General features: G+C 35.3%; 1 long non-coding RNA gene across 1 annotated transcript; it reads left to right on the forward strand.

The window, feature by feature from the left end:
• The first annotated feature begins 4,558 nt into the window (after positions 1-4,558).
• Positions 4,559-21,677, forward strand: LOC138105861 (uncharacterized). Its single transcript, XR_011148745.1, has 3 exons — positions 4,559-4,656; positions 20,671-20,799; positions 21,363-21,677. It is a non-coding gene; the product is annotated as an uncharacterized lncRNA (long non-coding RNA).
• The last annotated feature ends 1,769 nt before the right edge of the window (positions 21,678-23,446 follow it).

The raw sequence follows: 23,446 nt of genomic DNA on the forward strand, positions 1-23,446 counted from the left end.
GGAATTCTCAGTTATCTTGGAGCTGACGACTCGTATAGCCCAAGTACTTCAGGGAGGCTATGGAGACAGCATCTATGGAGAAAGAACCTTCTCTTTAAACACAGCCCCAAAGAAGAGGAGTTTGGTAATTTTCATTAATAGTGAAATATCTGTGGGAGATCTGGATTGATTCTTTCCAATGGGGAAAAAATATATTTATCACAACAAAGGGAAAAAGAACAAAACAAGAAGAAAACCTGCTAGCATTTTTCAATAGTAAGAAGATGGAATTCACTTCTTCTAGATGAGTAAAAGATAACTTGTGAATTCTTTTGAAAATGAAAAATATTTTATAATTTAAAAGAATAAAACAATATTGACATTTAGAGTGGCTTATTTTCCAAAAAATCTGAAAAAAAAATTCTACTTGTAGTTAAAGCATTTCCAAAGAGAATTGAAATATGTTCAACGACAATGAAGTTCAAGAAAGTTTAGAAATGTTTAGAAAATTTATTGGGAGTAAGTGAAATCTGTGTTTTGAAAATGTTGAACCTAAATGGGCAAAGGGACCCCAAACTTCTGTTCTGTTTAGGAAGACTGAAGACCTAAGATCCTCCAAGATGATCCAGACTCCTGGATGTACTACATAGGTGACTTTCTTGCACACTGGGTCTCAGGAGTCCAGTCCCCAGAATCAATAAACCAGTTTATAACATATATATGGCACTGTGGTGTCTACTAGACCTCTAAGTCCACAGATATTTCAGATTTCACAGCAAGGACACAGTAACCATTTTTACGAAACTAAGAGTGTTTCAGTCTGTGCAGAGTAGCTGCATTGGCTTACACTGGCTCAGAATCAGTTTTGTTTTACCTGAGATTTTACTGTCAGAAACTAAACACAAAAACATGAGTGTGATGACTTACTGTTTATAATTAGTAAATAGATACACAGAAAATCACTTTTTATATAGTAAGAGAAGAAAATTGTACCGCTACCTTTGACTGCATTTGACTGCATTCACTACATGCAAGATTCATAATTAAGCTCTCTGAAACTTATTCGAAACTATGTAATCTCATACCTAAATTAGTCTAAGGAGCTTCATTTTAGCTTATTGGAAGATATGTTAAAGTAATGGAAACAAGAGTATTTACTATCTACTTTATACTCACATTCTGCAAACAATTGTACAAACCACAAAGCAATGGAAGAGAGAACTCTCGCAAGAAATATGCTAACCCTTCCCAAGACAAGAGATGTCCCTTTGAACCCAAAAGGTATTAGAATTCTCTCAAAAGAAAAAAAATAGCCATCTAAATCCTATTTGTAAAATGAAAAGAAGTTGCTAAAAGAGTTTCCATTGGCTGGAATAAAGTCTTGTTCTCTTCAATATAAGTAGTGATTTCAGATCTGCTGGTACATAGGTCAGCTGCCTACTGCTCCAGCAGACTAAAGAGTAAGAAGAAAAACCTGATGCTTTTTAAGCTCTTGAATTTTTACTGTGTCATGCAGTGAGGGGATAAGTTTTGCCTTCTAGCAAGCGTATGTCTCTCCTAACTCATGGATGACCTGAGGTCTTTAGAGACATAGATGCCACTGTCGAGTTACAGCTTCTCTGCAGCATCCCTTAAACATCTTGTCCTAATGGCAACTCCGCCTCCCCAGAAGCCATTGGCCACAGTGATTCTGCTTACCTCCATTCTCTAGGGCCTCCTGAAACCAGAGAAAATGAGCCTATGCATGTTAGTGCTGAGTTTGTCAACATCAACTTGGCAGCAGGATAACCCCATGGATTTTCAAGTTTCTGGGGAAAAAAAAAAGGTCTCTTTTCCTAAATAGTCACATATTCGCATAGAAAATCTTCAAACACAGTTTTGTGCTCTTTTTTCACCCTGCTTCACTGACTAGATCATTGTCAAAGGGGACCAAAAGAGAAATCTTTGAATTGAGCATCAGCTTGAAAAGATTGAGAATTATTTTAAAGATTCCTTTTCCATATGGCTTTGTCTTTTTCGGAATTAAAATTTCTTTTAAACTTTCTTTCCTGTCTTCCTATTAAGAGAATGTGCCAAAAGAATGATGTAGTTTATTGAATTGACAATCCCACAGGCACCTGTGTCTATTTTGATCTCAGTTGTATTCCTAAATAACAATAATAAAAAGTCTAAGATCTTTATTTCTTGGTGTTATTTTCATAAATTAAAAAGGGCAATGCTTTACTCTCTTACAAAGTTTTTACTCTCAGTCTCCAGCTGGTCAGTGTAGTTTTATAAGTCAAATGCCAAAACCACTTTAACCAAAATCTGTGATACATTCCTTGCCTAAAGGAACTGCATTATTTTAAAACCATAACTGTATCATAGAATGATATTGCTTGTTGTGCTGTTTGGAGGTGACTTGGGGGCAGACTAGGAGCTGAAATCTCAGCTGAAACTATTTTACCCTGGGAAATTCTCTGAAGTAAATCCATACAGGTAATGTGGAGCAAGTAGCTCTGCAGAATACTGAAGCCTTTATAACTCAAGGATGCTTAATTTCCATGTTATCACCACTAAAACATCTTAAATGAAAGAATTGCATCTCTGTGCAAGGGTCCTTTTAAAAGTAGTATCTATAACAGTCACGAAGGCATTGGTTTTCTTAATTATTTTTATATTTTGCTGCTAAACAACTTTTTAAGAAAAAACCCAAAGCAAGAAAACAAACCACAACAGAACGTAAAATTGAGTATGCCTCGATGAAAATTTAATCTGTCTCATGAAGCCTAATGCTCATGCCTGATACACTTTTTGATGGTAATGGTGGGAGTGGTTTCTGTAGTTAACTCCAGTGTTTAGGGTAATATGTGAATATAGGTAAGAGATTTTTTTTTTTTTGATGATGATGACATTTTAAACTAATAGTATATACAGTGTAAAAGGTTACCTGGAAGAGGTAACAGGTAACCCACACTGACAATTGTATGAAGCAGACTGTAGCAGGAAGGATTTTGCCTTGGGGGGCAGGAGGCTGAAGGTCAGGCACGCTTGCTCACTTGTGGCATCATCTGGCGTGAATTAAATGAGATTCAAATCATGCAGAGCCTCTTCAGAAGTAAATTTCAGGAGAGAAACTGAAATTTGTTGTGTCCTTTGTCCTGTTTTGAATGGCATTTTAGATTAGGCAGATACAGCAAAAAATGACTGTGGATCATGGTCTGTTTGGGGAACTAGTTTTGATCTGTTGTTTACTTTATTCTTGCTTGTATCTGGAAATTCAGTTGTGACTGAGAACATATCCTAGAAGAGAAATGTGGTTCACTCTTTCTTAAGCTGTGGCAGCCAAATTTTGGGCCATGCACTGCCACAGGAAGATCCTAGAAACAAAATCTTACAAGAAAAAATGTAGGGCCCTTGGAAATTACAAACCTGATCGTTAACATAGTGAAAGAGGACATTGTCCTTTCAGATTACTTGACTTCATTAAATCTCATATATTCTGTAACATACAGATGAGGTACACTGCAAAGAATAGAAAGAATGTTCTTCAATATTATCAGTAAGGGTTCTCAGAAAAGTTTTGCTGTGTATTTGTGTGGTTATAGATTGTCTGGTTTTGCAGGCCTTTGGGAAATACTAAAAATCAAAATGCAGATATATAGACATATATTCTTTTTGCTCTTAAATAACCAAATCTCAACATTAACTTAAATGTACCTCATCTCTCTGCAGAGCCTGCATGAGCTACACAGCCTTTGAACTGAATATTAAAACAACAGAGAACACTATTTCATACAGGAATAGGTAACAGCTAATATACCAGTTCAAATTTCCAGACAAGATTGGTGCTCCCTTTATTCTATGCCAGGATTCTAGTGTGAACTTGTGTCAGCTGTGAAATATGTAGTCCTTTATAAAGAGGAAAACCCCAAGACAGCTAAAAGATAACATACATAGGGATACTGCATGTCCTAATGCAGAAAATGATAAGAACATAAGTTACTTAACACCTATTTTCAAAAAGCAGCATAAATATAATTTTTAACAATATCTGGAAATATGTACCAATTTCTATTTTTGTTAAATTTGACTAAGTTGTTGAATTTGATTCTAGTCATGTTTTCCTGCTTGTTAGCTGCAGTTCAGTAGATCATCAAAATGTGCCACTGTCAAATCCAAAAGGTCGAATAGCAAAAAGGTGCTGTCAGCCACTGCAATTTTTTTCACTTGATCAATAAACTGTAGGTAATACAGTTCTTATATCTGAAAGGCATGCACAGCACAGTCATAAGAATACATAATACCTGCTTTTGTTATTGAGATACCATCATTTGTTCTTAAATGCACCAGAACACTAGAAAAGATGATAATATACATTTGTGACAACAGGCAGGAGCCTGCTCTGAGCTGCTGGCCAGTAATGAGTTAATGCTGTTCTCAGCTAGCTAGATTGCAGCTGTGAATAGCTAAATAATGCAGCTGTGGGGAAGGCCCAATGAAAAAGTCAGACAAAAGGTTATAAGTCTGAATAAATGACTCCTTGAGATTCAGTAGAAAAAAAAGAATGATATTAAAAAAAATAAAACTAAAAAACCACAAAAATTTAAATAGACTTGAAATTGTTATGACAATGTTATTACTGTGTGGCTTTTTCTATGAAATTGTTTTGCATGCTGCAGTTAGAAGCAGGGGAAGGTAAGAATTATGATATTTGTAATGATAGTTTCCTATACAAATACAATAATTGTAGTCTTAGAAAGGTGATTTACTGTGTTCTGCCTGCTACATTTTTTCAAATGCTTTTTAATAGCTTGTATTTAGTCAGAAATTATTTTTCAGAAAATTAAAAAGTGAATGGACAAGGAATTTCTCTTCCTTATGTTTGATTTTTTTTAAACAAAACAACAGTTTTGATGTTTTCAAAATATTTGGCATAATTAGAACTGTTTTCAAATGCTAGTAAGCCAGTGTTAATTTTGTAAACTCTTTCCTTTCCTTAAGGACATAAGCTTATCTTCCTGAATTATGACTTAGTCTGCCTATATTAGATTCAGAACTAATGATATGTTCATAAAAATCTCATTACGCAGGAGGACATATTACCTAAAAGCAATTTTTACTCTAAGAAATACCTTGGCATAATGCTGGCACAAAATAATGCATGTGCTGGAAAAAGTGCGTGGAGCTGGGTGCTCTATAGCTAAGAAAAAAACAAAAAAAAGGGGAATCTAAGCCACTGCCTAACTACCTCCAGTTCTGAAGATAATCCCTGGTGTCCTTATATACAGTACTGGTAGTGGTGAGCAATAAGGAAATGTAAGAGAAAATCACAGTACACAAAGAACAATAGTGTCAGAGTGATCAAAAGGGTCTAGCAATTTTATCAGCATTACTAACATGAGAAACCATAGGATCACAATCTGGGAATATTTGTTAGCTGCTGGGCCTTGCCAAGGCAAGAGTAGAACACAGAAAGTTTAATCTTTACCTTCCTATTCCATAACAAGTTGACAAAGCATCCCTAACGTGTTGCTTGTAACATTCTTTACTTGGTAGCTGTTCTATGCCTGAAGGGGAATTCAGAAATTAAGATTAAACTGAGGTTTCTATTTCTTAACTATGGGATTGATGACCAAAATCCTCAGCTCTGGGGTTAGTAGTATTAGCTGATTTCCAGCTCCATGCAGAAATAAAAACTAGTCATGTCTCATTTATAGCTACTGCTGTTCTGGTTTCTCTCAGAAGGAAACCTGGGCATGTGAACTAGAGGAGACCTGTGATCCAGAGAAACAGATGATCTGGCTGATAGCAGGGATTAGGATTTAAGAGTATTCTGTGGAATGTTTATTTCTGTCTAGTCTGAATTCCAGATTCTATGCCTTCTTATATGCTTTAAAGAAAACCACATTGTTGCTTACTCTGCTGTGCTGTGTGAACTCATTGAACCTACTTTGTAGAGCTGGAGGAGGAAATTTTTGCACATGTGTATGCATGTTATTTCTTGGGATTTATCAGCTTTTGTTCTGTAACTTAAGCATTTGTGTGTATGTATAGAATTGCTGCACATTTGTCTTTAGAGAGTTGGCACAACTTCTAACTGACAGGTGGCACATGCTCTGTTCTAGGTTTTCTTTCTTATGCTGAATCTAAGTCAAATTCCCTTTCGAGGAAGTATTTAGTGTTTGGGAATGGATTATCTTGGGTTGTATGCTGTTTCTTATTAATAGCTGTTGATTCTATTGTAGCCTGCATTTTAGAGTTCCAGGAACACTAAACTGGAGCACATGAATGAAGAATAGTTCCTGCTTTGGAAAAAAGTTAAGTGCTAGAAACTTGTCTCTGTTCACTTGTTCTGAGATCATGTGCAAACCTGATACTTTACTCAAAAGTACCTACTTCTGCATTTAGGAATAAACATTGATTTATGCCCTCTCTTGACATCTGGTTTGCTTTTTTCTACATTAAAACTTGGCTGCATAAAGCACTCTGAAGAGTACTTGTCCTCTGCATTCCTTCTTTTGTCCATTCCCAGTTTCTTTAGTAACAGAAAACATGCCAGAGAAGTCCTCCCCACCAACATGGCCATATGCCCTTTTTTCTATTTTTCTGGAAACTGTGAGCATGACTAGAAAAGTTTATAAAGCAGTTTAGGCATCCTGATAACTTGCAGGAAGAACAACTGGTATCTCTATGACAGGTGTGGAAAAGTCCTGGCCCCCTGGTGCCTTATCAAGATAAATATTAAATAATAAGATTTTTCAAAAGTATGTTCAAATGAATTAAAAACTGCTAAAATATTTCTAGAAATAACATGCTAGTAAAGCAAGCTACAAATTTTTCACTTATGAGTGCTAACAAATACTTCACACTTAAACTGAACTCTCAAGAAAAAGATAAAAGTCTTGTTAGATATAAAAAGTTGTGGGGATATAAAAACTTGTGGACTTTATGTAATACCCTGGGAGTTCCACTGTTTGTGATTTAAAAATTCTTATAGCTTCAAGTATCATAATGTACTGGAGAGCTTTCTGTTCTTGTGATACTTTTTACTAGCAAGGCTTTCCAAGTGCAACATGTGCTCTCATTGTAAACAAAGCAATATCACAACAGACATCAATTGTGATCCATTTAATGTCTGAATATTTCACTACTGCATGAAACACTTGGTCAGTGGTTCAAAACAGAGAGCTGATGCAACTGTTGGTGCACCTTGTTAGACTGGAACAGAGTAGGTGTTACAATGGTAAATAGTGTGAACAGCTCAGAGTGGCACTTCAAGGGCATTCAATATCCCATACTGCTGGAATAATATTAACATATATTCCTCTTGAGGGGAAATAAGTTAAACCAGAGTAAAAATAATTGTTCATAAATCAGGGTGTTTTTTTCATTTATCTTAAAATTTTGTGAATTGGAAAGACTGTTTCTATGACTACCATTTCTGCATGTATTTGATTACATTGTATTGTAATTTATGGAACAAAAATGCAAACCCCACCAGCAGTATTTGAATTAGAATGTAGCAGGTTTATAGCTTTGTTTGGCCTCAGGCACAAGTAATAAAATCCTAGCTTTAAGTACCATTGGGGTTTGTGGAATGAAGACATCTGCATTATTGTAATAAAGTGTTCCTTGGTGTAATAAATATAACTGACAGAAGTGCATGACTTCCTTTATGAAAAATATGTTGATAACAATATAGTCTTTAAATACTGAAGAAAGTGACTATTAAAATTTTATGCTTCCAGTTAGAGACAGCTGTTGAGCATTTAGGTGGTATTATCAGTTTACTGCTGGGTATGCCTAATAAGACTTTTAGTTTATAATTAAATTGAGAAATATCAATGAAAGAAGGTATTAACCTTCTGCTGATGAATGTTTTTTAACAGTTAACATTTTAATTTTTCAATAGATATTTATGATAACAGGGTGAAGGATTGGATCATAAGGAGTTTCTTTTGCCTTCTCCAGAAAGCTCTAGGGGAATTTACATTTACAGTTTGATCAAAAGCAACTTCACTGTCATCTTTTCAAAAATAGACAAAATACTATAGATGCTCTAGCTCTAATTTATTTTACCAAGCTGTCCACTCAATCTCCATTTATATGCCATCAACTATTCATTATAGAGATAGTTTAGATGTACTGGTTAACTAAAATTGTTCCCAATGCAGGGTAAAGCATATCCCAGCTGGGCTATTGTTTCTGTTTGAGACATGCTATTGTCTTTTCCAGCTGATATCCCTGTCAAAAGCTTAGTGTAACTCACTTCACTCACCTTTGATTAGTTAGATGTATATAGATAGAATTCTTTCTTTACTGAGTAGATGATTTTTTCTTTTTTAAAGCATGGCTGGTAGAGGAGGAGAGAATTTTATGTACAGAGGATTTAATCCCTTCAATCTTGTTTACCCTATATTAGTTAGAAGATGCTGAATAGTTTGCACAAGTTAATCTGGCTTCCAATATTACGTTGCTCAGATGGCAACTGTGTCACTATTCAAAGGATTCAAATATTGGTCTTTGAAGCCTTTCTTCTAGACATTAAAGGGGACCATTTTATTTTCTGGATCCATGTTTTATTTATACATTCCAATTTTTAAAACTAGTGTGGTTTATTACCTCAACACTAAAAAAGTAATGTAAAACTACTGTAAACTCATCAGGATATTTAATTAAACTTTGGAGTTCTAAAGAACAAGATATTAATTTTCAAAATGTAGGTCAAGAATTAATCAGTAATATATTTTCATTGTAATATATTACTTGAAATAAACTTTCACATACTTTATTAATAAATCTAGCTCTTCATGTTTGCAAACTTTCCTAAGCCTTTATATGTTACAGATTGTTTTGAATACAGCATCTCTCTAGATTTTGTTGTGCTGAAGTTCCTGCTTGCATGCTTGCTCTTTTGTAGTCATAACAACAAACATTTCTGATCTCTGACTGACAGGTTCCCACAATGATAACAGCAATATTTTTCTATCTTTTTAACTCTAAAGCACTGAAATTTCCTTCCTTATTCTGTTGTTATTCAGCCAATCCATTTCCATCTTTCCTTGCTCTTTTCCATGTTTTCCTTCTTTGTTTTACTTTTCCTCTTTTTTTTTTTTTGTTCCCTTTTCTTTCTACTGTCTCAGTATCGCTTTGTGACAGTGCAAAGACTTCAAAGATGAAAGGCTTCATCTTTGCACAGTCACAAAATTGTGTCAAACATTGCATGTTATTACCAAACCAGATTTTTCAACCCTAAAAAAAAGGAGGTGCCAGACTTGGACTTAGAGTTACTGTAAATGGGAGAAACAAATAATAGATTACCTCAAAAGCCCAAATTAAAATCTTAGTATTCTAGAGGATGGTCTTCCTCTTAGACACTCTCAAAAGAATAACTTGTGCTTCTTGTTTCTAAATTGTTTTTACTTATGTCTGACCATGTCTTTGCTTTTGCTGTTTCTGGCGCCCTGAGGGTGGAAGGTGCTTCTAATGTTCTTTGCCAGTGGAAAATCACATGTGCGCTGGCCCTTACCTTTGCTGAGCACTTCTAATTGGCATATATTTTTATTTGTAAACAGAAATATATGAAAAAAGTAGGTTTTAGGCTTGCTGAAACCTTTTGGAGGTTTGAAGATTTTTTTCCTCCCAAATTAACAAGCCTTTTATTTTTTTATATTTTTTCTCCTCTATTTATATTTCTGGTCATGTTGGAGGTCACTTTCTTTGAAACAGAACTTAGAAAAAGCTCATCGGTGTGCAGAGAAATATTGTTGTGGGGTTATGATTGAATTTTTGAATAATCAAGATTATTACCAGGTCAATACTAAAGAGTATTTAAGAAAACTGTTCTTCAGTGATGATTCAAGGGAATACCTGAATAATACTTTACATTTTTATAAGAAATTCATTATGAATTCTCCCCGTGTTGCATATGAATTGTATAATCTTAGAATGGTCAAGAGAGGTTGGCATTAGTATTGTAATTTTGCAGTGAACCAAGGCTAACTAAGTCTAAATTACTTTCTCAAGTCAATGCTAAAGTTCAGGAAAAAATGAGAATAGGATGCTAGTGAACTTAAAATTATATCTAACCCGGTGGGTGCCCTCAAATTTAAAAAGTTATTACTTAAGCTTTAATAATAATATCATTATATGAAACATGAGAGAACAAATCTTGGCTCTCAGGTCAGTTACAAAGTAAAGTACATCTCACTAAATGACTGTGGACAGTAAGCCAACTATCTAAAGCTTTCTGTCACCTGTGTTCTCAATATCTCAATAAAGTCTTAGAATATTACTATTGGATAAGGAATTGTGGGGTTGAAGGTACTTCACGCAATGGCGGTAACTTCCTCCCTTCATTGTACCCTGGAATTAAACAAACATTATTCAAAGTTATCTAAGTCGATTCAGTTTGGGAAAGGGAGAAATTAGGAAAGGTGTGGAGGGAGAAAGGAAGGCTGAAAGAATCTCCTGACACAAACTGGTAAGACATGAAGATTCTGCAGCATCCATGCATGCACTACATGCTTTGAAGAGTCAGTTCCTGAGTAGAATTAAATAAAATACAGAATCAAATCCCCGATATTCCAAAGGGTTCAATATGAATATAAACTGTGTTTTAAGACACACTCTTTAAGGTTACCTGACCTCATTATGAAAGTACTTTCAAAATTAAAAATATCAAGGTGAATCTGGCTTTAGCACATCATTAGTATTGAACTACACAGAAAAAACCAAATCCTATTGTTTTCATTCTGCAAGTTTCAAGGAGAGTTTGATACTGGTTGTCTCATTTATTAAGAGCCTAGAAAGACTGTGTGGTTTTGGGTGTAGTTTTGTAGTTTTTTGTGTTTGTTGTTAGGCTTTTTTTTTTTTTTTTTTTTTTTTTTAAGATTCTAAACAAGCTGTAAAATATTAAACACTGTGGGGTATTTTAGTGGTACACAAATTTACCTAATAATATGAAACTTGTAATTTATCCTGTTAGATGTAAGAGAGAAAAGTCTCCCTGAAATCCCTGGTGGTTATTTTGGGGAGTGTCTGTATTGTTTTTGGAATAATTTATAATATTCACATGTGCCGAATGACTAAATATGTCTGTGGGTTTATGTCTTGGCAAATACACATATAACCCCATTCCCAGATGATAACTAGTGTTTGCTGAAATCTGTTATGAGTAGACTCTTCTTTAACATGCTATCTACCATCAATTACTTGCTGAATTTTGAAGTTACTGCCTTCAATAAGTAATACACTCTGATGCATTTGTGTCTCTGTCCTCAATTTGCAAAATAAAAAGCTATGAGCCACATAATCAGGGTTCGTGTTTGTTTTGTGTTTTTTTCAACAATCAGAAAGTATGTAGCTAAATCTTAGTCAAAAAATCAAATGCTTGCATATTTGAGGGGACAGGTAGAAAGGAGAATTAATTTTTCATGCAAGGCATTTATTAAAAAAATGTTGGGGATATGAGCAAGATTATTATTACAGATTCCCATTGGAATTAAGTAAACTCTTCTGATTTCAGGCTTTATCTAAGTCACTTTGCATCCTCTATAAGAGTTTGGTTACTTTAATACAGACCTTTCCACTTCTTTCTCTTTGGGAAGTAAGGGAAATGCTAATAGTGAGTCTTTCCTACTCTAACATGTTGCTGATAAAATCAATAGCAGAGATGAAATTCTTCAGAAGTATGATGAACAAGGAAAACAATCACCAGGTGAGAAGTTGGGATACAAAGCTCTCTTGGTTAAGTTTGCTTCAAGCTTATTTGCTGTATTTGGGTGGGTTTTAATACTGAGTCCTTATTTAACCTGAATTTTTTTCTTTCCATTAGCCTTTTTGCAAAATTTCTCCCACCTCCCCCACCCCTTGCCCCTAAAGTTAACATTTACTTTTACTTCGTTAAATATTGAAACAATATCAGGTCAAATTGGGTATTTCATATGAAGAAAACCACCCTAAATATTTTGTTTCGTAATGGATTTTTTTTTAAATACAAAAAAAATTCAATTTGGTTGGACCTAAATTAAAACAAAAATGTTTTGATGTGGGATTTTTTTAGTGTTTTCTGTTGACAGCTAGACAAGCACCACAGAAGTGTTATTTCCATTTCTGTTGTTAAATAAAGTGGCACCATTCCTCATTATGCTCTTATTGATTTTTTTAGGGTTTTTTAAGAGAAGCTTATTTCAGAAGCATGGCATCTTCTCATAATACTCAGGTTTTGTTTGCCAATAACATGTGTTGTTCTGTAAGTCTTGTGTGATTACACCGAGTTAAACATTTGTGCTACCAGAAAAAGAGTTTCTTGTTGATGAATGGTATATGCTTAATAAATGTCATTGTTACTTCCATAATTTTTCTGCTCTTGTCTTTTCTTTTCCCTTGATTGTTACCAAATGATGTTTCAGACAATAGAATGATTAACAGCAATCTTGCTATTGTTTTTGAATCAGAGTAATTACCTTTAGTATAGTTTGTGCAATCAGACCATATCCATATGTGGGACATGGTTGAATGAGAATTCTCTCTGATGATTACTATAATGAACCCATGGCTGTTAATTTCGCTCAAGAAGTGAATTTCTGATTCTTTGGAAAGACAGCAAACTACATTTTTGGGTTGGGGAGGAAAAAAAATTGTTAGAAATGCAAACTCAGTAACCCAGTTTAATCACCTGATGTGTTTGCGGCTGTTTTAGTGCTAAAGCAGGAACAGTATTTGACCAGATGGCCTTTGGACAAATACACACTCTGGATCTCTTGTGGCTAGCTACTTAACTGAAATTGATTAAAGTGTGTAGGTACTGCTGTTTAATCATGTGGATGTTGTGGACCACAGGCAAAAAAACCCCATTAAGTTCTTCTCTAAACTTATAACTAGTGCTTACTTCCCTGAGTAAAGTTGCTAATTTTGCTTTGCTATATTGCAAATGTTTTGAAAGTTCTTCTGTTACAAGGTAAAGTAGGTGTGTGAAGTTGATATTTTCAACTACAAATTTCTATTCAGTGGAAGTCAAAGGATGTAAAAAGTTTTTAAAAATAAGTTCTCAAATGGTACACTGCCTTTTTTTCCTTGTTGCTCGTGTTTTCCACTTTGAACTTTTTGGATATCAGGTTGATGATCTAAAACTGTGAGGTGTAATTGATAGACCAGATTGTTATGCCTCTATTCATAGAGGGCCTTCAACACACAGGGTACACTGGAAAATGGGAAAGTCATGAAGTTTGTCCAAGTCCTGCAGCAGGGTAGGGACACCCCATGCACCAAAACAGGCTGGTGGTCAAGTACTTGGGAAAGAGTTTTGTGGAAAAGGACGTGGGGGTCATGGTGGAATATGGGTAGACAGTGAGACAGCATCGTGCCTTTGTAGCAAAAGAGGCCAACAGTATCCTAAGATGTATTTGGAAAAGCATTTTCAGTAGATTGTGGGAAGCTGGCAGGTGTTCTGTCTTCTCTCCTTAGATTGGTGAGACCACATCTGAAGTGTGATATCGAGTACTGCACTCTGGTATAAGAGGCATGAAATACTGGACTGGGTCCAATAAAAGACAACAGATATGTTACTTAGAGTATCATACACAGGATGAGAGGCTGAGAGCTGGGATTATTCAGCTTGAAAAGAGAGGATGGTCAAAACACTGGCACAAGTTTTCCAGAAAGGTTACAAAGTGTCCGCCTTTGGAGAAGCTCAAAACCTGACAGGACAGACTCTAAACAACCAGTTTTAGTGTACACTTCCTTGAGCATGAGGATAGGACTAGGCAATTTCAGGAAGCTTTTTCCAAACTCACCCATTTTGTGATTTTAGATTAGATAAGTGTAATTCTAGTAATAAAAGTGGTATCAATGTACTGTGGAACTGTTAGTCTTAAGGAACTCTAGGTATTTCAGACAGTTTTGTGTATCTTGAAGAACACTACACTGTACTTTCAGAAGATGTGGCAGATTATATCTGATGAGATCCTAGATCTTTTGGCACTGGCATAAAAGACCCCAGATTCCTTTTGCCAACCCTCAGAAAGATCTGTCTCAACTTTGGGCAGTGTTCTTGTTTGTCAGCACCCCAGACTCAGGAATACTCTGCTGTTAATATTTCTGGAATAAAAAAGCTGACTTGTGTTCAGACCTTGCTAGATGTCTAGTATGTTGCTTCTTCATGCTGTGTGTAGAGTATGGTGTAGACCTCATATCTGTGCACATTGTGCGGAAAGAACAATATACTGTGTTTTCACACAGCATATCAGAGCAATGCAAGCCATCATCTCTTTACTGTCCTTTTTGTGTGAAGGTCTCAAGGCATGGCTGGCACTGTGGGAACTGAAAGCATAAATCACCATGGGAATCAGATTAGGGGAGTACAGATAACCCCAAGCATGTGCAGAGGCATTGTATTTTATACTAATGTTGCCAACCTGGATACTTACATGAGAGACTTCATTATTTCCTTGAAAAAATAAACCAAATCAAAACAAAACGAAAAATATTAAAAACTAGGAGATGCTTTTTCCCCTTTCTTTTGTTAAAGAGATCTATTATGTTGTGTAAAATGTTAGTGAAAGACCAGAGTTTTGATAAGGCCAAGGCAAATACTCTTGCGTAAGATATCTGCTAAATCAGAGCCTGAGGTTGCTGCTAGTTCTTGGCTTGTTAAAGCTCTCAGCAAGCTGGTGTCTTAACACTGCTGGTGCTTGAGAAACTGATGCAAAAGGTCAGTAATCTTAATAAGTTTCTGTTTGGGCCTGAAGCTTCAGAAGACAATTTTGTATTTAAAAAACAAAGCAAAGAAAATTACCACCCCATAACTACTTCCTCCCCAAGAAAACCACCAAAAACCAAACAAATTTTAAAGAACCCAACCCCAAAGGAAACAAACAAAATCAACAAACAGACCCTAACAAAAATTACCCTTGCTGAGACTGCATGGAAGACGCTGTAACTTTCATGCTAGTGGAAGGTTGCTGAAAGTTAATTAAAAATCCCATGCAAACAAGTAAGAGAAAACTGAAAACGCAAAGGTATAAAAAGTCATATTGAGGAAGATACGCTGTGATAAGGTCAAACTACTGTCATGACTTTCTGTCATCTTTGAAAAATCCCTGCCTGATCCAGTGTATTTGCTGTGATGTTATACTAGAATGCATCTGTTCCTGATATCCTTTTATAAAAATGGGAGAGAAAAGACCAATGGTAGCTTATGGGTTGTGAACACATTTCCTTCAAGTGATGTTTACAGTATTTCAGAGTGGTGCCTCATTTCAATTCTACTTCTCAGTTAGCTTGCAAGAATCATGAGCTAAAGATGACATGTAAAATTAAACCTTTATGTCCTAGTGAACTCTTCTGTGTCTAGTACAACAGGCAGTACAAAATCAGGACCTTTGTACACTACAAGGATGTTTTTCTGAAGGCTAGAACATGGTGCATATGCACCTGCTTAAATTCTGTACTGCCTGTATTTAACTTCTATTTACTTCAACAGTCTACAACCAAAATAAACCAAAACATATTTCAGTAAAATTTATTAAAAGTGTCCATACTTTAATGTCCTACCCCCTGGCCATCCAGTCTTTCATAGAGAGGTAGATTGATAAGTGTTGACTCTGGACTTTCTCATGTGACAGAAATAAAGTGTGTTTAAAATTGCTAAAATTCACTTAATATCTGAGTTCTTATTAGACATTAAACAACAACAAAAGTTTTGTGTTTTAAAACTTACTTATGTACTGAAAGAAGGAGTTTATGAACTTATGTCCAGAATAAAACATCATATATCAGAAAACTAATTTTTTCTCTATGAATGCATAACAGCCTAGCTGTCATATCTGCAAAACAGTTTAGAAATAAAAGCCATGTATTTGGGTATTGTATAACCTCAAACAATTTGGCTATAAGGACCTTGCTATGTATAACTCTAAACCACTTTCAGGATTTGCCATTGTTATAAATTTCACCGAATACTGTTGTATCCCTCCCTCTCCTTGCCTCAACCCAATACAGTATTCTCTTCAAATTCCTATAATGCCACTACTGCACAACTTATATTTCTTCAAGGCTGATAGTTTTATGAAATATTAGCCAAAATACCCCCACCAGTATTTGTGGGTTTAATATTAAAAATAAAAAATAAAGGCAACAAAAAAGTTCCCCACACTGAAAACTGGAGTCTTTCTCTAATCAGCCACTGCCAGATTTAGAATTCAGTTTTAACGGACGAAGCAATCTTTATACATATATTTAATTCAATTGGATATTTCAGACTTTGGGTTGACTGGGACAAGGAAATAGAAGCATAATCTCTAGAGAATTGTGAAAATATATGTAACTGAAAAGGAGAAAAAAGATTGCATTGCTTTAAATTCCAACTTGACTAGGAACGACTGTGAGGTTGTACATATATTACCAAATTGATTATTTCCTTAAACCTAGAGAGAATTTCCTTTTTGTGTGTTAAGTTTTGTCATGTTTTCTTCTATTACAATCATATTAGTTAGATTCAAATATAATCATAACATCTTACATATGAATATTTTCAAATTTGAAAATAACTACAATTAGAGTCTTCTGTATTTCTTAAAGGAAAGAAACCAAAACCCATCCACAAAAAGAACCACCCCAGCAAACATCAACTTACTGAACAATTAATTTAAAAGCAGATTTCTGTACTTCTGTGTGATGATGGGAAGGGGAATCAATCCTTTATCCATCTTTAGAGTTGAGATCCATCAGCCAGTAAAATCAGTAGAAAACTGGATTGTGATAACAGGTTTTTCACTGCTCTTGACAGAATATTGTCAGCTTACCACGGTGTTTATCTTTGCTTATTCTCTCACCTCTTTACCTTTCAAACAAAACAAGTTGGTTACAAGAAATAAAGGAGGTGGGGTACCTGGGAGTCAGGAATGAAAAAGTGGTCTGAGTGACTCTGAAAGAAAAACTTCTCCTGAAATTTAAAAAAAAAACCAAGTTTTTTACTTGTAATTTTCTTATTTCTATGCTTGTAGTATGACATTTTTTTTAGGACTTGTCCTAATCTTGGAAACCGATCAGGTTAACTTGTTTCCATTTTCAACTTGATAATATAATGAAGCTCTCACATGACTGGGCCAGAGCAGTTTAGGATGTTGCTGATGCCTGAGTGAAAATTGGCAGTGACTGTCTGCATCTGGTTTCTTCTTTCGACTTCACAGTTCTTTGTCACCTCTGTTACCACTTCGACTATACCCTTGCCATTGTTTTTGTCCACTCCTTGCTTATGTTGCAACTAGAATCTAAGGAAAAGATCATGTGTAGAAAAATTAATACAAAAGTAATTTTTTGACAGTTTTTTTTTTTTTTTATATAAGGACTTCACTTTGTGAACTTTATGATTTTTGCTTGATCTGGTATATTTATACAAGTAGCAGTAATGTATTTTAGCTGATTTTTTCTTCAAAAAAACTGGAACTACACAGGTATTCTAGGTGGTAACTTATTTCCTGAAAATCCTGGGTGAACATTCCTGTCTGAAACTTCTTACCCCCCACCCCCCACCCCTAAACTTGGTGCAGTTCTGAGAAGGCAGCATAAGGCTGGAGATCCCCTCCTCATACAAAATACATTACTAGATCTTGCAGTCTCAGCTTCCAAAAGAGGCGACAGTTCTGTTGCCTGAGATATCAGTGAGGCACACTGATAAGTCTCCAGAAGCAAATAGCACAAGCTTGTTGCTATGTCCTGTGGAGGTTTTCTCTGTTTCTCTGATCTGTTGCTATTGTTAATCCTATTGCTGTCCTTAGTAGCAATTTTCACACTGCTGCTTATAAAATGATCTTTAAAACTATTATTCTGATGAGCTTAATACTATTATATTGTATGTATGCGTCTTTATTACCAATATTAACTAAATAAATTACTTAAAAAATTAATAATGCATTCCTTAAAAGACCAGCCATGTGTAATTATATATAATTTAGAAAAAGCTCAGAAGATGGTGTGCTGTGTTTTTCTACAGTATCCTAGCTGCATTGTTGAAATCAATTTAAAGTATGGGCATTTGTGAGTTTCCAATTTATAATTCTTCCTATAGAAATCAACTATTTTGTTACTGATGCCATGGAAATCCTTTTGCTGGAGATCATACAAAGCCTGTGAAAAATATTGCTTAAAGTCAAACACTATATTCAGTTACAGAAATAAACTGGAAAAAACCCTGTCTATTTTGAGCCAGATGTAGACTTTGGTTCATAATCTGCATGTACAAGTACTTATCAGCAAAATTATCTGATTTTGCAAACTTAATGAACAGTCTACTTCCATATATGCAAATCTTCTAACAAGGATTTTTTTACAGATTTCTGGCAGCTTTAGTGAGCATGTTATATGAATCTATAAATAAATATTTGTTGCACATTTTAATGTGTGACCTTCTAGACTAGAATTTTTACTAAGTTTAGATAGAGTTGCAAGGATAATAAGAAATATTAAACTGCAGAGGGCTATATTTTTCAAAGGAAAGATGGTTCTTTTCCCAGAAATGATCTATTGCTTAATTTTTTAGTTGATTCAAAATAAAATATTTCTCAGTTGTTACTGATTTGTGATGTATCCATAAGGAGTCTAGTCATGGTGAGAGGTGGGCTCCTTGAGTGAGTTCTCAGCTTGAGAACCAAGACTTCTGAGACTTCCTTTCTCTTAGATCTAAAGGAGACTGGTCTCTTTATGTAAATACTTTTATGGTGTGTGCTGAGCTGACTGGCATGAAAACCTCTGAAGAACTTAAAACTCTTTTACTAAATATGCAATGTTGGTTTCTGGATGTATCATTCAGAGTGGTGATGGTTATACAAGATGACAAAAAGATTTTAGCCCTGAAATGTGTGCTGTTAATGCCATGGAGATTTCTTTGGGGATCTTTGCACAAAGATGTCATCTACTTGTTCATTTAAAGCTTTGCCTTACATTTGAGCCTACTGGCATTCAAAGTCCAAATATTTTCTCTTTTTTTAGAAATTCCTTTATGTTTTTGCTGGGCTGTGCCAAGAGGGCAAAAGGTAGAAATGAGAGGCTAATGTATGTTTAAGATTTTTTGACATATGCCTCTTCCACAGAGTTTACAAATTCTGGACGGGAGAAATCTCTACTTTGGCACCGGAACAGGAATATTCAGTGAGTCAGTGAGGAGTCAGAACATCTTGAACATGTTGGTCTCAGCAACAGAGCTGTGACAATCTATGCACTTTTGTAAGAGGAATTAATGAAGCTTCACAGGCATCTGTTGATGCTACATTCACCATATACCAACTTTTGTGGGTGCAGTTCAGCTGAGTTTTTTTCTCTATCACCTACATAACTTCAGTCTGGCTATTGGATCATGCATGCTTGTTTTCATAAAAAGATAATTTATGAGCCAGCCTCTTTCTCCTTACAGATTTCACGGCTACCTAATTCATTCATTTTTCTGACACTGAAAATTAATTTCCTATGTCCCCTGATGTTGCATTACATGATGACTAATAAGAATCATTACAGTCATTTTGAAAAACAAATAAAACCTAAATATGAGTCTAGAAGAGAAAAACTGAACTCTCTGGAGGGAAGCATTCTTCTTTTCCATCTTAGCAGTTACAAGTGTGATCCTTTGCTGTCCTGGGATTGAACTGATGACATATCACAGATCCAAGTGCAGGATGAAAGCTCCAGGGGGAAGACAGGAAAGTTCCCCCATTCTGGAAGAAAATACCACTAGCTCCTCATTCTACTATGATGAATACTGTGAAAATGAAATATAGGGAAGCATAGGCTTAGAAGAAATCTTCTGTGGAACACTTCTTGCAAAGATACTTGCATGCAGCTAACCCTGCTCAATCAGATTATGGTTTTGTCGATACAACTCAGTGTGCTGTTGCCCTTCCTTGGGGTTATTCTATTTCAGATGTAGGACTTTACATTTTCCTTTATGGGAACTCATCACATCTTATTTTCTCATTCCTTCCAGCAACCAAAAGAAAACAAATGTGTTTATTTGTGCAAGAACATGTAAATTTTGCTGTTACACTTCCTACAAGGACTGCAGTCTGTGAAGCTCTCTTATGCCTTGCTTACGTATTCTAACCTGTGACTTTAATGCCCTTTATGGCAAATTTTCAGGGTTAACAAGTTTCACCATACTTAGAAATTAAAAAGCATGTCTCATACAGCACATAATTTAATCCTTTTTGAGAATTTTCATGTATATTCAATCATCTGAAGTAATTTAATCTACTGCGGTATTGTGGAAACCTCAGCTCCTTTCTCCTTGAACTACTTTTAGTGCTTATCCAAATTGAGCTATGAAAGAAAAATCTGGGCCAGTTCATTTACTGAGGTTGGTTACTCTTGTGTTTAATATTCTCTAATGATCCACTAGTGTATTCCTAAATGTGTGTTGCTATCCAATAGATTATAGCACAGATACCTAAGCTGCATAACAAAAGGAAAGTAGTTGCTGGAGAGGGATGACTATTAAGGAATATATTCATGAGCAGCTAGTCTCAGTTTGGCTGTGTCCACAGATTATCTGGATCTTTTTAATTTAAGAATCTTGATGGACACAAAATGTAACTGATATGAAAGTCTCCTAGAAATAATTGATGAGGTAATGTTCTCTGAGGAATAAGAATTTGCTGTGCTCTGTCTTTAGCTTCTAACAGATATGAATGAACACAAATATTGCACTGTTTTTGGCAGGGAGTGCTGTGGTAACACTTGGTGTGTAATGCTCTCAGGATTTTCAGCTCTGGCAGTTGCAGCTTTTGCTTATCTGGAAAATTTGCTTTTAACTCGACATCAAATGAACATGAACGAGCCTGGTCATCAGTAAGTGAGTAATCCATTATTCGTCTGTCGCAGACGACACCATCAAGTTCTGCCTAAGAACTGAAATTGTCTACTCAGCAAGGAATTTAATATTAGAAGGCAAAACTTGATTGAAAGTAATACAAAGAATGTTTTTTATTTCTATTTCAGAACACATTTCTGAAATACAGATAAGACAAACTAAAGGATTCTTCTACTCTTTAAACTTAAATAGTATAGCTCTCCTTTTATCATCATGTTGGATAACCATTGCTTTTCCAACTATCCCAGGAATAGTTATACAGTCAGCATAAAACCACTCTGCTACTTGTGGTTATTTGTATTTCTTAAAAATCAAACCAGATGGAAAAATCTTTATCTCGTAGACAAAAAAAGAAAAAAAAAAAAAAAATTATTTCCCTCTGCGGTCTCAGCTGAAAATATGAAAATGAACTCTGTGAACTGTGACCAGACTAGGTCTTCAAATTCTATTATTTAGGAGGTTAATTCTATTTGCATACTGATGCCCTTGTATTGTTTATATGAGCAGGGAGAAGTATTACATATCAATTCCTTTCTTTTAGTTAACTGTCTTGGAAATGAAGAGCTGGTAGTTCCTCCAGGAGAAATCTCAAGGCAAAGGATGTTCAGAAAGATCAGCTGAGACACTTCACTGAAAAGGCACTTTTGATAATTTTGTAACGAAATATCCAGCATATACAAAAGAGCTTATAAGTAGAACTCCTAACAACAAATTATCCCTACATTAATAAAAACACAGCAAAGCAAAAATGGGTGACTGTGTGCAACTGTAATAACACCTTTTTTTAGAGACTTTGAAGGCAACATGCTCCATTAAAAATGTGGAGTTTTGGATATGTATGAGCCCTGAATTTTGACATCTGACCTATTTTAATGAAAGATTTTGTGTATTGATATCTTTATTAACTAAATTTGTTTTGTATAAAGTAAGTATAAAAGTTTATTTTACAGATGATTCCTCTTCAGAATTAAATCTCTTCCAGTATATGGAATTGCAAACCATCTGTCTAATTTCATATGATAAAAAAAGTGAAAATTAAGTCATTTAAAACAAAATGGTCCTGGCACATCTGAAAGAATGAAATGCAATTCGAAGAAAGGGAACAGAAAATAAGAGATGAGAGGAGAGGACATAATAGCCCTAGGTCTTCTTTGGAATCTAGACCCCTCAAATGACTTTTTATAGGGAAAAAGTCATTTCAGAAAGTAACAGCCTTGAATTTATGGACGTACTCATATGAGTACTAATGTTATTATCCAGCATTATAAACATATATTAAAGATGTTTATATTGTAAAAATCCACACATAGTGCCTTTATTGCATGTAATGACCATATCGTCGCTCTCTCATGAGATCTACAAACTGCTCCTTAAGAGTAAGATGGATCCTTGGATTTTTTTTCTCTGTCTCTCTTTTTTTTTTTTTTTTTTTTTTTCAGAAGGTCTGTCAAAAGTATCTGTTACAAATTAATATTTACCCTGGAAGATCTGATCACAGTGTCAGTGATCCTCAACTTTTTTCTTTTTCTGTTCTTTTGTTTTATGAAGACAACTGCATTTGTATTATGAGCTTAGATTTCAGTAGAAACAGTAAGATGGGTGTTATATCTATATTGCACAAATTAACATAATTATATTATCTCTATATATGAATTAATATGCATATATTAATGCACTGAGGCAGGAATGTGAGGGGGGAAAATTATGTTACTGATGAACATTTGATATGTACTTTAAGATCTTGAAAACAAAATAATAACTAACTAGGTATTCAGCTGCTGGTAGAAACTGAGCATTGTGGAAAGGAGATACAATCCAACTTGTCTACTATTTTCAACTTGTTGCAGATTTGTTAATATAGATACACTGTTGAAAATGAGTAATAGCTGTTTAAAAAAATATATTGATAGAGACTTTCACCTGTAAAGAATCTACTGAATACATTTCCTAGAAGAAGATTTTTCTGTTTGATTGTCCATAGCATGAAGGAGAGACAGGTTTTTGTTGAATTGTATAAAATCACAGAATCATAGAATTACTAAGTTTGGACAAGGCCTCTAAGATCATCAAGCCAAACCGTTAACCCAGCACTGCTGTGTTCACCACAAAACCATGTCCCCAAGTGCCATGTGCACACACCTTTGGAGCACTTCCAGGGATGGTGTTCTCACCACTTCCCTGGGCAGCCTGACCACACTTTCAGTGATGAAATTATTCCTAATTTTGTCTAAACCTCCTCTGGTACAACCTGAGACCATTTTCTTTCATCCTGTCACTCGTCACCTGGGAGAAGAGGTAGCACCTCCCAGGCAGGGAGGTGGTTCCCCCACCTGGCTACACCCTCCTTTCAGGCAGTTGCAGAGAGCTGGAAGGTGCCCCCTGAGCCTCCTTTACTTCAGGTTGAACAACCCCAGATCCCTCCACTGTTTCTTGCATAATCTGTTCTCCAGACCCTTCACCAGCTGTGTTGCCCTTCTCTGGACAGGCTCCAGCATCTCAAGTATTTTCTTGCAGTGAGGGGCCCAAAACTGAACACAAGATTTGAGGTGTGGCCACAAAATTTTTTGGTATAGGCCAGGATGCCATTGCCCTCCTTGGCCACGTGAGATGAGAATACTACTAGGA

Source organism: Aphelocoma coerulescens, chromosome 2, assembly GCF_041296385.1.
Source record: "Aphelocoma coerulescens isolate FSJ_1873_10779 chromosome 2, UR_Acoe_1.0, whole genome shotgun sequence".
NCBI classification, from domain to species: domain Eukaryota; kingdom Metazoa; phylum Chordata; class Aves; order Passeriformes; family Corvidae; genus Aphelocoma; species Aphelocoma coerulescens.